Source organism: Talpa occidentalis, unplaced genomic scaffold, assembly GCF_014898055.3.
Source record: "Talpa occidentalis isolate TD23 unplaced genomic scaffold, MPIMG_talOcc4v2.1 talOcc4.5, whole genome shotgun sequence".
In the NCBI taxonomy this organism is placed as follows: Eukaryota; Metazoa; Chordata; class Mammalia; order Eulipotyphla; family Talpidae; genus Talpa; species Talpa occidentalis.
Genome location: NW_023604861.1, coordinates 41,089,650 through 41,103,727, shown reverse-complemented (window position 1 = coordinate 41,103,727; position 14,078 = coordinate 41,089,650). Strand labels below are relative to the sequence as shown.

Below are 14,078 nucleotides of genomic sequence, written 5' to 3'. Positions count from 1 at the left end.
TCCTTTAATTTCTCTACTTGTCATTATCTGCAGGAACTTACAATTTGTAAAACCAGAAACCAAGACAAACCTGAATCATACAAATGACCTCAATGGGAAAGGAGGCAGATATGTTTAAGTGAGCCAGCTTGAAGGAGTTGGTGAGTATTTTGACCCTAGTGAAGTGTGTATGAACTTGCCATTTTGGACCTGGTTATCAGAGCAGCCAAATATCAAGTCCAGTCTGTCTTGTGAGGTAGTATTTTTCCTTGTTTGTTTGTTTTGTTTAGTTTTAGCAAATTGAAATAGTTGGATCATGTTAGTCACTTCCATAAAAGTTAATGTCTTTTGCCTTGACTTCTTCATGTATTATGCAGTGCAAGTTTCTGCATTCAGCATATAGACATTATAAGGACAGCTGTGTAATCCTAAGCAAATTGAACAATATTTATGTTCAATTGTGTTTCCATCTTTCATTTTTACGTGCCTTTCCCACCTGGTGCCCCTCTCACCTGGCTTGAGTTGTCCACGTGTCTCAGGTTGCCTCTGACTGCCCACAGTTCCAGGTTTGTTTCAGGACTTTTCCAACCCCCAACCTCACTTCTTTACCTCTCCCTTACAAAATACACCCTGCTCCAAAACCGTCTTCAATGCTGTATTATTCTAAACGCCCATTTTCTCCTCTTCTTATGACAATAAATTGAGGGAAAGTAATATAATTTATCTAATCCACAATAAGGTAGCTATGACCATTGAAGTACTTCCCTTAATTCTACTGGTGGTTGCATTTCCATTGTAAATGAGGATGATATTCTTCACATATGGTATATATTTGGATAAACAATAATTTATTCATTCATTAGTTCAATAGATAACTGAATGACTAGTCTTACCTTCATGTATAATACAGACAAAGGCTTATGTGGTAAGGAAGATCTTTGGGTGTGGGCTGATTCTGGATCCAAAATTATAACATAGCCTTGTCATACATCAGACTTATTTCTTGATTCTACTTTTTAGAGCCAAACTGGCCATGATTTGACTTATGCAAACTGCCCCCCGACAAGTAGGCATCATGATATTAGGTGCAATTTCTTTATTTATTAAACAATTTAATTCACTGAGGTAACCCTGGTTTACAACACCATATGTTTTAGTAGTGTAAGTTCACAGCTCTCCAAATGTATGTTGCCTCACCACACCCACATCAAAGTACCAGTAACCCTCCACTGCAGTCCACTGGACCCCCTCCACCCTTTGCTCCTACACACCTCCCCCTCTGATAACATTTGTCCTATTGTCAGAATCCAAAGCTTTGTTTTGTTTTGGCCTTTACTGTTCCTTTGATTTGTTTTTTTACATTCCACATATCAGTGAAATCATCAAGTATTTGTCTTTCTTCTTCTCACTTATTTCACTTAGCAAAATCCCCTCTAGTCCCATGCATGTGTTTGCAAATGGCAAGATTTCCTTTTTATATATATATATATATACACACACACACATTTCCTTTTATATATATATACATATACACATATGTATATATGTGTATTTATATTTATGTAGTATTCCATATATATATATATATATATATATATATATATATCTCACATCTTCCATTCACTCATCTGTCCTAGGCATTTAATTTGTTTCTATAACTTGGCTCTTATAAAGAGTATTGTAATGAACAAGAAAGATATATCTTTTTGTATTAGTGTTTCTATATTCATTAAATATCTAGGAGTAGAATTGCTGGGTCATATGGTATATCCTTTTTAATATTTTTGAGAAACCCCCCTATTGTTTTCCATAGGGGTTGGACCATTTTATATTCCTCACCAGCCCTTGTTGTCGCTGGCTTTTTTGGTATGGGCCATTCTCAGAGGGCTGGGCTGGTATCTCATTGTGGTTTTGATTTGCATTTCCCTGATAGTAGGTGATGACAAGTATGCTTACATGTTCCTGTTTTTCATCCCTGTGTCTTCTTTAGAGAAGTCTATTTGGTTCTTCTATTGATTTTTTTTTTTTGATTGGGTGATTTGTTTCAGTTCCATATATATATATATATATATATATATATATATATATATATGGATATATATATATATCTTGGATATAAACAAGATGTATGATGTACAAATGTTTTCTCACATTCAGTAGGTATCCTTTTGGTTGAGTGATAGTTTCTTTCACTGTGCAGGAGCTCCTTTGTTTATTGCAGTGTTGGGTACAATTTGAACGTATTAAGATACCAAATATTCCTGTGCTTTGCAGCCATCCTGTGATCAAATGCAATCATCACTGTTGCAGGGATTTCAGAGTAAGTGGGAGGAGGAAGAACAGTTACAGAGATGAGATGAAGAAAGCTGGGGCGTGGAGATGCAGCAAGAAAAAGGGAAGAGAAAGTAGAGCCAGAAGAGTTGAATTATTCAGCCTTCAAGTCCTCTTGTGACCCTAGGATTCTGTGTTGCAAATGAGAAAGAAAAAGAGGGGAAATAATAAATGGAATGGATGGGAGAGGGGAAGGCTCTGGGACTACAGTCAAAGGCTGCCAGGTCATTAAATATGTTTTGATGTGCTGTTTACCTCCTGTAGCAGAGGCGATCCTTTTCTATGACTTCTAGGAATTTCAAACATCAGTCAGCATGTGGCCTCCCTTTCACAACATCAGAGAACATCTCCCATGGTGAGACTGAGGCTGTCAATAAATACTTCAGCATTTTCTTTTTAAGCATTTGCTTTCCTAAGCCAAAACCCTCAAAGAGAGTTGGTAAAAGATCAGAAATCTCTTGGGGAGGCAGGGCTTAAAGGTCCCTGCTCCTTCTTGGCAAGGGCTGAAGATAACTCAGGCACCAAGGAATCGGGTGGAGACAGGGCACACCCAACAGGGTATTGAAATACAGAGAAGCTGAGAACAAAACCCAACTCCATATAAAACAAAGGTTTTATAAACTGAAGAAGCCAGAGGAAGGCAGGTTTTAAGTGTCTGTGAAGAGAATTTAAACATACTAAGCCTGTTTTATACACATCGGCCAAAATAACCTCACCCTAGCAGAGACAGTGCCCATGCATGGTGGGTTGAGCCCCTCCCTTCCTGCCTGGGAGAGGTTGGCTTTTGGATTTTGGGGGAGCTAGACAGAAGCCTGCAGTGGGTTGGAGCAGCCTCCGGGGCAGTGGGCATGATGATGACGATTGCCATCATGATATTAGGTGCAATTTAAATGGTGCTAAGATACTAAATGTTTCTTTGCTTTGCAGCCATCCTGTTATCAGATGCAATCATCAACTGTTGCAGCTTATTAAACCTGTTACTATCAAATTTGACTAAGTTGTAATGGACCTTTTAAGATAAAGAAACATTTTTGGTATATTAAAATGCTTTGTAGTTTTAAAAGGTCAGTTACTTCCCAGAGCAGAAATATACCATGTAATTTTTAGAAGATAAATAATCTCCAAACTTAATTTGATTGCTCCATTTTGATGTCGCCCCATGGACAAATATCAGCTATGTTGTATGTTAGGTGCGTTATGCCTGGACAAGCATTTAAGAACGCCTTTCCGAGGAGATTATATCTGCAATTTTGATCTTATTTGAAAATGCCAAGTGGAAACAAACTTTGGATTGTGTGTCTTTTAAGAGTTATCTGAAATTTCTATTTAAAAAGTTTTTCAAGTTGTTAGGGTATTTGAAGAATGTTGCTGGGATACAACACCATTACACTAGGGATTTACTCTATAAATATGGATGGTGTGTGGTAAACCTTTAAGCAATTAAGAGTCATATTTTGTAATGTGACACCTTGCCTTAATAACATGAAATGGTGATTTAAATAATTTGCAATACCTCAAAAGGTTCATGAGACTGAGACCATGAACTCTTTCTGTGTAACAGAGTATGAAGTACAATTCTTGTGCTTGGTTCAAGTATCCTGAAGACCAATAGCTTTTAGGGTTTTGGCAAGCAGGAGAAGAATTGTACTTTTTAAAGCTAAACATTATGGTAAGAAAGTTACTTAACCTCTTTGAGGCTCTATTTTCTAATATTTCATGAGATGACTGGTTGTAATTTATTTCTCATAGTTTTATGGTGGCACTTATAGCAGTGGAGTGGCATCTAATTTCAAGCAGGGATTAGAGATCATTTTATATGCAGCCAGTAAAGGATGAGAGAGCAAAGGGTTGTATTGCCAAAGTCATGCCCTAAATTTCCCATAAAGAACAGCAAACATGGTCCTCCTCTGCCTATTTGTACCATTCCTTGGATGTCCTGGAAAGCCTATTTTCTCACCGGCAGGAAACTTACTGCTGATGATAAGCCCTGGAGGGAGACATCATGTTGTATGAAAAGTCACAAATGGTGGACCCCACTTGCGTGGGATCCCTAGTGGCACACCTTTCATCGTCAGTATTAACTTCCCTCCACACTGCCCCTAGTGTCTTGGTAACAGTTTTCTTGGTCCAATAGAACATGGATGTGAGATTCAGTTGCTTTTTAAGGCCTTAATCACTACTAGAGTTCAACTGACGTGAACGGTACTGAATCCCAAGATGCTAGAAATGGGTTATTGTGAGATTATCTTCATTTTCATTAGATTCTGAGGAGGAGACACATGAGAATTAAGCTCAGAGCTTCTATACATTTGCAAGGTGCAGAGGAACATCCTCTAGAATCCACTGATACACTTAGTATATTTTAGGTAATGGCAGATTTAAGCAGTCTTTAAAAAAGCATCACCTGAAAAGGCGTGCATGGCAGTTGCGTAGGTTATTTTTCCTTGAAATATCTTTGATCATAGTGAAACACAAAACATATGTTTTTATGAAGTCAGAGTATGCACTGAAAATGTAAATGGAGTTAGAGATGAATTAATGTTATTTTTCTCAGCTTTGGGTTGAATAGAGGGACTAGCAATTTTTTTAAAAGAAATGTTTTAAAAAACTTTAGCAGTTAATGTTTTGCTGTTCTTGTCCAAATGTGGGTTTTTAGTGACTAGGCAAAAATGCATGTCTCAACTACTGAATTTTCAAGTTTCCATTTACAAGATAGAGTCATTAAAGATGAAAGCATTACTGGAGACTATTTCATTCTTATTCAGAATAAATTCAGTGTGGCTAGTGTTACAGTGGACCAATCGGTATACGTGAGAAACTCTCTTAGTCAAGATGGTCTCATTCCACAATTTTTGCCATTTTGTGCCAGGAACTGTAGGGATGGCCAGGATTAATGGTCTTTTGGGAATTTGTTGTATGTAAGATGATCATATAAGTACTTTCAAAATTTGTAGTAAATTCAGTAATAGGGGATAGCATGAGAATCTGTGGGGAGACCAGTAAGGACCCCCAAAACTGAGCAGTGAGTGTCTGGGAAGAGAATTGTGGGTTTTTTGTTTTTTGTTTTTTCAATTAACCATTTTAAATTAAACATGGAATTTGGGGAGATTTTAGGTGGAAATATCTGATCTCAGTTTTAATAGGCATGTGGTGAAAAAAAAGAGGGGAAGCCTGGATTTAATGTAGTAGTAAAAATAATCCATTGGTGAGTCAGGCTACAAGTATTCCTTCCCTGCTAGCAGCTCCCGAGTTTTCCTCTGGCAATCTGGTCTCTTCCTCTGGTAATCTGGTCTCTTCCTTGCCTGTGGAATGTGACTGGAGCCTGTGTCATCCCACAGCTTCAGAGTGGGAGGCTGGGCCCTCAGGGCTGGCCAGCCAGTACCAGTAATACTTAAAGAGAAAGAATCTTTTAACTAAATTTGAGACATAAAAAGTCATTAATTTTGTGTAAAATGTTTGTTTTGTTTGTATATACTCTCCAGCCACCCTCTTGGTGGAAAAGACTTAGGATTCTGGATATGGATGCCTCTGCCAGTGGGTATGTTTAGCCTGAAGATGATTTAGGGTGTTCCTGACAGCACTTAGGGTGTCAGACCTCTTTTTCTTCTGGGATTTGAATCATATCTCAGCCTGGGAGATCCCTACTTTCCAGAATTGCATCTGAGAAAATATGTCTTGCTTAGTTTAACTGTAGTTTTTGTGAGTCACCTGAAGATACGAAGGTATACACAGATTTTTAATATCTGATCATCTATTGTTCACTCACATTAGTCATTTAGATGCTAACATTTCTCGAGTTCTTTGCTCACCATTATTTCAAAATGAAAGCTTCTCCTTTTGACCCACAAACCAAATCAAAGAAAAATGCACCTGCTTGTCTTATCTGGTGATTATTTAGCAAGTGCATGTATACAGATTTTCTCTTTGATGTTTTTATCAGTTACCTTTTTCAATCAAAGAAAACTTTTATCTTCACACATCATTAATGAATATTTTAAAAGCTTGCTTCCCTTATACACGTATCATTTATCTGGCAGTGCAAATTAAGTTAATGTGCTCTTCTATGGGCTCCCTGGCTGTTAGAAACCATTTCATTTCCCCACTTTTGTGTCTGGCTTGTTTTCCTTTAAGGAAACCAAAACAGATATAGGCTTAAGAACATTTACTTGACAAAGTAATGGATTGTATTAGGGAAATCTTTCCTCATGGAGACAAAATTCACACTTTGCTAAAAAACCTTATTCCCCAGTTGGTTTGTGTACCTAGGCTGAGGTTTTTAGATGTGTTAATTGTGATCCATTTCAGAGAAGAGGATGGGCCAGGCCTCCCTCTCCTATGATTCAATGGTTGAATGAATAAACTTAACAAACAATGAGTCTGCATGCTTTGTTGAAACATAATCCTTTATTGGTCCGAAGGGAGATGTTGACAACTCATGGGAAGAAAATCAGTTTAGTCCAGCCTGCATTTTCCATGTCTGAGATACTTTGCAGAAGGCACTTCCTGAGAATCCAATCTGAAAACAAAACTTGGCAAATCAATCCCAGGGATGCTGTGAGAATGGAAACTTTAGAGCAACTTGAACTGTTCTGACTATCTTTTGGTTCCGTTTTTGCCACTCAAGTCATTGTGAAAAACAAAAATGGTAAGCTGGAGTGTAGCAGTGGGTTTATTTAGATATAAACAATTTGCCATCAAAGATCAGTCTTGATTGAATAACAAATAATTTTCAAAAAAACCAGAAATTGGGGGTTCAGAGTTCATATCTCTGTGCTGTGGAAATCTGCAGAGACCTGGGAGGTATGAGCAGAAGTAATACAGTGAGGAGTCAAAGGTATTTATGTTGATTTAGGTCCCTTCCTGTGGTTTCCCTTGCTCTTAGGATAACATAGCAACTCCTTCCCACTATCTACCAGTCCCTGTAGAATTGGCTCTATTACCCCTGTGATGTTTTCTGGTGCCACTTGCTCGTGGTTTACCAGGCTCTGGGTATACAAGCCTAGTTTATCCTCCACAGCCACCACAGGGCATTTGCACCTGCTATCTGGGATACTCTTGACCAAAAAACAGACCTAGGTGTAGCTCCTTTTGATCCTCCACTTTCAACTTGAATGCCAGCTATTCTAAGAGGTCTTTTCTAGTTATGCTGAAAATCACCTTCCCTCCTTCACTTTGTATTCCATCACTATTCCAGTGACTATATCTTACCTTCTTCACTGCACTCATCACTTTGAAATTATCCTTTAACTTGTCTATTTTCAGTCTCATCCTATAAGTACGCAAGTTACATGAGGGTGAGACCTTACTTACCACTGCATTCCCAGCATTTAAATATCATCTGGCATCATACAGAGGCTCAATTAGCAATGAAATAATTTTCTAGATGAGTTTGAAAGCTGGTCTGTTTTATATGTGTATCAAACATAGACCAACAAGTCAATTGTCCTTTGCCACTATGAGGAAAACTTCAACCAAGTGAAATAGCACTGCCTCCCCTCTACCCTTACATCTCTCAGAGGGCCCTTTGAGACCCTTGTAGCTCAAACAAGGTAACTGGTTTTATTGGGTAGAAAAGTTTAGAGACAGTGGAAACTAATAATTAGATGTGTGTTTTATGCTGGGTGAAGATATCCTTCCCACACAAAACAGCAGTCAGCTTCTCCTCACCTCCACCCCCCAGTCCCAAGAGGATGTGCACATGTTACACAGCATGGATGTTAATTTGTGAAAATCAATAAGCCTCTGAAAGATTCTTGCCAACTCTCCTTCTCTGGTCTTTGACTCTGCTTTCTGAAATGTGTAATCCTGCCACCTGGTAGGAAAGCGCGCAGAGAAGCAGTTTTCAGAAGATCTCAGCATCCCCAGTCACAATGACTGGAGCCACAGAGTAGGCCTCTGACAGAGACCATTTACAGACCATTTTGTTTCTCTTCTGATCCCCAAAACCCCATAGTTGTGTCTCTTATTTATGTTTGTAAAAGAGGAGAAAGAACTAAAACATAACAGCACCTTTCCTTAATTCAATTCTGTCAACTTTTATCAAGAAACTACTGTATGTCAGGGCATGTGTTGTACTCAGGGGACACAGAGTGATGAAATATCCTCTACATGAAAGTAGAAGACAGGCTGCCTGCTCATATATGATGAGACTGAGAAACAGTGTGTGCTTGGAATCTCATCTTATTATAATTCAAAATTGTCATTTATTGAATGCCTAACTTTTCTAAGGCATTTTGTATGAATCATTTCCACCTCTTACAACAATCTGTTTAAAGAGAGATTGACTTTAATTTATAGCTGAAGAAATGCTGACTTGGCGAGAATACATAACTCTCTAACTTTATAAAGCAAAGAAGTGATTCTGACTGTGTATCTTTTCTTTCAGTTAGGCAATGATTTAGTTCGGAATGTATTTTTAAATAAAGCCTCCTCCTTAAACACTAGTTTAAGGCCATCTACAGAAGAGATAAACAAGAGAGATTATTTTCATCATCTTTTAAAAGCTTAGTGACCTACTATGGTCAAGGAATTTGAGAACTATTTAAGAGAATCAACACATGGCATAAAATGAGACTAGCAAGTTTTTCCTTCTGTGTTCCGTGACTGAAAATAGGAATAAATCAAAATCTCAGTGCTGGACAACAGGTCCTTAGCATAGCAGAGCCTTTATTGTCAGAAGGACAGGACAGAGGACTTTACGTGTCATGTTTCAGGACTCATCTTTTACTACAAACCACAAAGCCAAGAACATTTTCTATGACAAATCAATTCATACATTTACAGTATCTCCACAACACACACACACATACACATACACACACACACACACCAGTGTTCTCTGATAGTTTCCATCATAGGTAATAAAACACAGTGTGGTCATGGTCCACTCACCAATGGCTCCCCACATGGTTGCAAGCAAGTCTCTAAGCGCTCAGAACTTTTCCATCTTTCCCCCTCAACTTGAGGAGAAATATCTCTGCAATCAACAAATAGAAACACTGAAACCCTTCACCTTGAAGCATCTCTAATATTCAGAAAACCATTCTTTCTTTTGGATGCTTTTTGATGTAACTTTTACAGCTAGAAAAAAGAAGAAAACCTTTGTTACTTAACAGTTTTGCAATTCCATTAAGAAGTTTATCTTTTTATTTTAGAGAGGTCAAAACTTGAAAACCTAAATGAAATGCGGGCCCAGGAAATGATTTGAGGGGTTATCATTTCAATTATAAACATGATGGTTTTTATAATAGAAATGCTTCTTTTGAAAGTAGTGGTACTGACATTTTATATTAGAATAGAACAAATTTCTTTTGCCAGAATAGTCTATTTCAATATTATTTTCTTGTGAAAAACACAGTAGAACAAAATTTTTGTGTTTCAAATTTTTTTCTTAGAGTCATTGTTAACCTGGTGAGAATCAGTGAGGTTTTCAGATCAAACCTTAATTATGTCTTTTGTGGGAACAATCATATAGTATAGTATGTAGTACTGTTCAGTTTTATTTGATATAATTTTTATTTATTTTTATTTTTTTAAAGATTTAATTATTCATGCATACAAGAACCGGGGTACAGGCTAGATGTGCGGGAGGGTGAGAGGATTCACCAGAGACAGAGCGGGGAACAGAACAGGCAGACTGACGAAATACACTGTTGAGGGGAGCAGAGGGAGAGACAGGAGAGGTCTGCTGTGCCAAGTGGGTATCTCCCTGACCAGCCGGGATTGAACCCGCACTGCAGAGGCTGCAGACAGCTTCACAGTGCTGTGCTCAACTATCTGCACCACAAGCGAGGTCCTGATATAATTTTTAGCACAAAAACTTTGGGGGAAAAATATTGGAGTCTGTGGAAACAAGAGAGGTTTACAACTTGAAATTAAAGGGAATTATTAATTAATGGAAGTAATATAAAAAGATAATATAAACATGATTATAAGTAGTGGATATGATAAATGACTTATAAATATGAGACTTATTTGTAGAAATAAATTCGCTACAGATGCTTTTGTTTAGCATCTTGCTTGAGCCAGAATCATTGTGTCACTCCTTCTCCCTCACTCCTGACTTGAGCTGTTAGTATGCCTTGTCAGTTCTACCTTCTGGGATACTGCAAATCTACCTGCTTCTGTTTATCAAGTCAAAGGGGCCACCTCATTTTACGAGGGACTTCCTTAGGAGACTGTATTGGCTGCTTTTCATCCACTCTACTTCCATTCTTTTTTTTTTTTTAATTTTATTTTTCTCTACTTCCATTCTTGCCCCCTCTGATCAGTTTTTATTGGAGGTGCCTGAGTATTAAAAGCATAAATCAGCCATGGCTTTGCTCTCCACACTGGGGAGTGTATCTCTAACACAGTCAGTGACCCATAAAGCTACAGGATCGTGCTCACGCCCCTTTTACTACTATCACTACACCAGGCTCCTTTCCACTCCTTGAACTCAACAAACCCCTTTCCTTCTCAGAGCTATCAGTACATACCTTTCTTCACCACATATCATGGACTTGGTTTCTCTCTAGAGTCATCTCAGGAGACTGTGACTATATTCTTATAATGCTAATGATGCTTGATATATCATTTTTAATTGTTTATTTTGTTTTTTGAGACTTTATTGACTTTGTTTTTTAGAGCAATTTTAGGTTCACAGAAAATAAGGAGAGTTCCTATATACCTCCTTTTCTTCTAACAGTTTGCCCTATTAACACCTTGCATTAGTGATATACTTTGGTTACAGTTGGTGAGCCAGTAGTGACGTGTAAACTCAAGTCCATACTTTATATTGGACTTCCTGCTTTGTGTTTTATAGCTCTGTGTTTTTGTTTTTGTTTTTTTGACAGTTTTCATGCTATATTTCCATTAGAATGATAAGGAACCACCTTCTACATAGAAGCAGTTTACCTCTTTTGGATACTAAGACCTTAAGATGTGGATTTATATAGGCATTCTCACAGAGGGGATTCTATATAATAAAATTAATAACACCTCAATGACATTCTTTTTGTAAATACAACAAAAAGATTGAAAGGGGATGTTTGGTATATTTTTAAAACTTCGTTGAAAATTTTATTTTTATTTATTTATGCATACAAGAACTAGGGCATAGGCCAGAGGTGTGCAGGGTTAGAGGATTCATCAGAGACAGAGTGTGGAGCAGAATAGGTGGATTTACTGAAATACGCTGCTGAGGGGAGCAGTGGGCAAGACAGGAGAGACCTGCCACACCATGTGGGTTAGCTACCTGGCCAGGTATTGGACTCATGTTGCAGTGGCTGGCAATAGCTTGATAGTGCTGAGACTTTGACCCCTGTGCCACCAGGGAGGCCCCAATATTTTTAAAGCTTCCTGAAACTGCATTTAAAAGGCTGCATCACAGTTTTTTTGTTTTGTTTTGTTTTTTGAGGGGGGGAAACTCTCAGTAGAAAGAATATTTAGTGATACATATTTGTTTCAGGACATTGTAGTTTTCCAAGCATTTGTACAAATCCCTTAATTAAATTTTGTTTAACATTCATAAGACTCATGGATGAAATTGATATTGGTGTTCGAAAAAGCTAAGTAGCTGGCAAGATAGTGGACTTAAATCTAAATACATTAGCAATTATATAAATTATAAATAGACGACAATGCTCCAATTAAAGGACAAGGGTTGTCTGGTTGGCTAAAGCTGAACTTAATGCGACTTTTGCAAGATATATCTAAACTGTAGGATATTAAAAGGTAAAAGTAAAACAAACACAAAATGAAAATGCTAATACTCCCCCAACAAAAAAGATAATAATAGCTACGCTAATCTTAAGAAGATATTAAAGTAAATAACATTATTACATAAAAAGAGGGCATTTTATAATATTAAAAGTTTTAATTCCTTTGAAGTCCCAATAAGTCCCAGATTTTGGCCACGTAATAAAATGACCTAATTAAAGAAAAATTTGACAGAATTCAGAGGAGAAATTGAAAATTCACACATAATAAGAGATTGTGATAGACAACTTTTGGCAGTGAGAAAACAAAAATTAGCAAGCATTTAACAAGTTTAAACAATATAATAAAAAACTTTACTTATGAACACAAAGAATATTGAACACACAAGTGCAGTCAGCCATTTTTGTCTAGTGTACATGGATCACAACTAGTGAGTCAAAAATCAAGGGCCATCAAAAGACAAGAGATGACAAGTGTGGGGTGTATTTGGAGAAAAGGAAACCCTCACATACCATTGGCAATAGCATTCTATCTTTTCACGCTATTGAGATTGTAAATTGGTACAGCCACTTTGGAAAACAGTATGGAGGATACATCAATAATTAAAAATAGAACTACCATATGATCCAGAAATCCCACTCTGGGAAAATATCTGAAGGAAACAGAAATTCTGTGAAGAGATATCTGTACTTCGTGTTGATTGCAGCAGTCTTTGTGATAGCCAAGACTTACGAACAACCTAAGTGTCCATTGACAAATGATGGGGGATAAAGATTTTGTGGTATATATTTACAGCTGAATATTATTTTGGCATAAAAAGTGAGTATATCTTGCCATTTGTGGCAATATGGCTGAATATCATGGGCATTATGCTGTATGATCTCACTTAATATGTGATATTTAAAAAAAAAATCAACCTTATGGTAAAAGAGATAAAACTTTTAGACTTATGATTACTAAATATGGAGGTGGGTGAAAGGGAATTGGCAGAAGGTAATCAAAAGATACAAATTTCCAGTTAAAAGATAAATGCTAGGGATGTAATAATGTGCAACATGATGACTATGATTAATACTGGTGTATGATGACTATGATTAATACTGGTGTATGATAAATAGGAAAGTTGTTACGATAGTAAATTTTAAGTATTTGCATTACCAGGAGAAAAATACTGTTTTCTTTTTCTTTAGTACCTATATGAGATGATAGATGTTAAATAAACAACTGTTATAAGCATTTCATGATATGTGAAGTCAAATCATGTATGTTTTATATGGTTACTTATGTCAGTTATATTTTTGTAAATCTGAAAAATAAAAATTGCTTCAACATTTGAAAAGTATAACAATTTACAGAGGATTAAAAGTTGATTACTATTAAAAAAATCACAATGGCAATCAAAATATTTTGACCCAGATGATAATGAATTTGTGTAAAATGAACTAAAGTCATTTCTGAGGGACATTTATAGCTAAATGCAATTGTTACAGTAAAGACTGAAAATAAGTGAGCTGAACATCCATCTCAAAAATTTAGAAAACGAAAGGAAAAATACACTGAATGGAGGTAGAAGAAAGGAAAGAAATAATGAAAAGAACCCAAAATAATGAAAATCAAGAAATAAAATCCAAATATGTGGCAGAGGAGACCATCACCAAAACCTAAAGTTTGTTCTTTGACAAGTCTATTAAAGTTAGCAAGCTCAAAGAAGAAAAAAGAGATTAACATAGCTGGGCACGAGAAATGAAAAAAGGGACTATCATTATAGTAACTTGCAGACATTAAAAATATAATAAAAGGTCATTATCAACAATTTTAATACATATCAAATTTCTGAAGAAAATGTTAGCAAGCTAGGTCAATTAGCATATAAAAATAATGGATGAGCAAAACTGAATTTGAACCAAGGAAGCAAAATTGGTTTCATGTAGTTTTCCAACCAGTTTTACAAAGAATAATCATATGGTTACCTCATAATTTGTTGGAAAATTATTAAAATTCCACATTAGTTCATGATAATTCTTAGTAACCTAGGGAAAAAAATATTTTAATCTGAAATGTGTATCCCT

The 14,078-nt window shown here is 36.6% G+C and overlaps 1 protein-coding gene across 15 annotated transcripts in view; it reads left to right on the top strand.

Annotated features, from left to right (window-relative positions):
- Window positions 1-14,078, top strand: part of ENOX1 (ecto-NOX disulfide-thiol exchanger 1) — a 522,650-nt gene that overhangs the window by 221,640 nt on the left and 286,932 nt on the right. For all 15 annotated transcript variants that reach the window (XM_054701771.1, XM_054701766.1, XM_054701762.1 and 12 more), the window contains one exon: window positions 34-140. The gene's annotated coding sequence lies outside the window, so the exon portion shown is untranslated. The remainder of the gene's footprint in view (window positions 1-33; window positions 141-14,078) is intronic.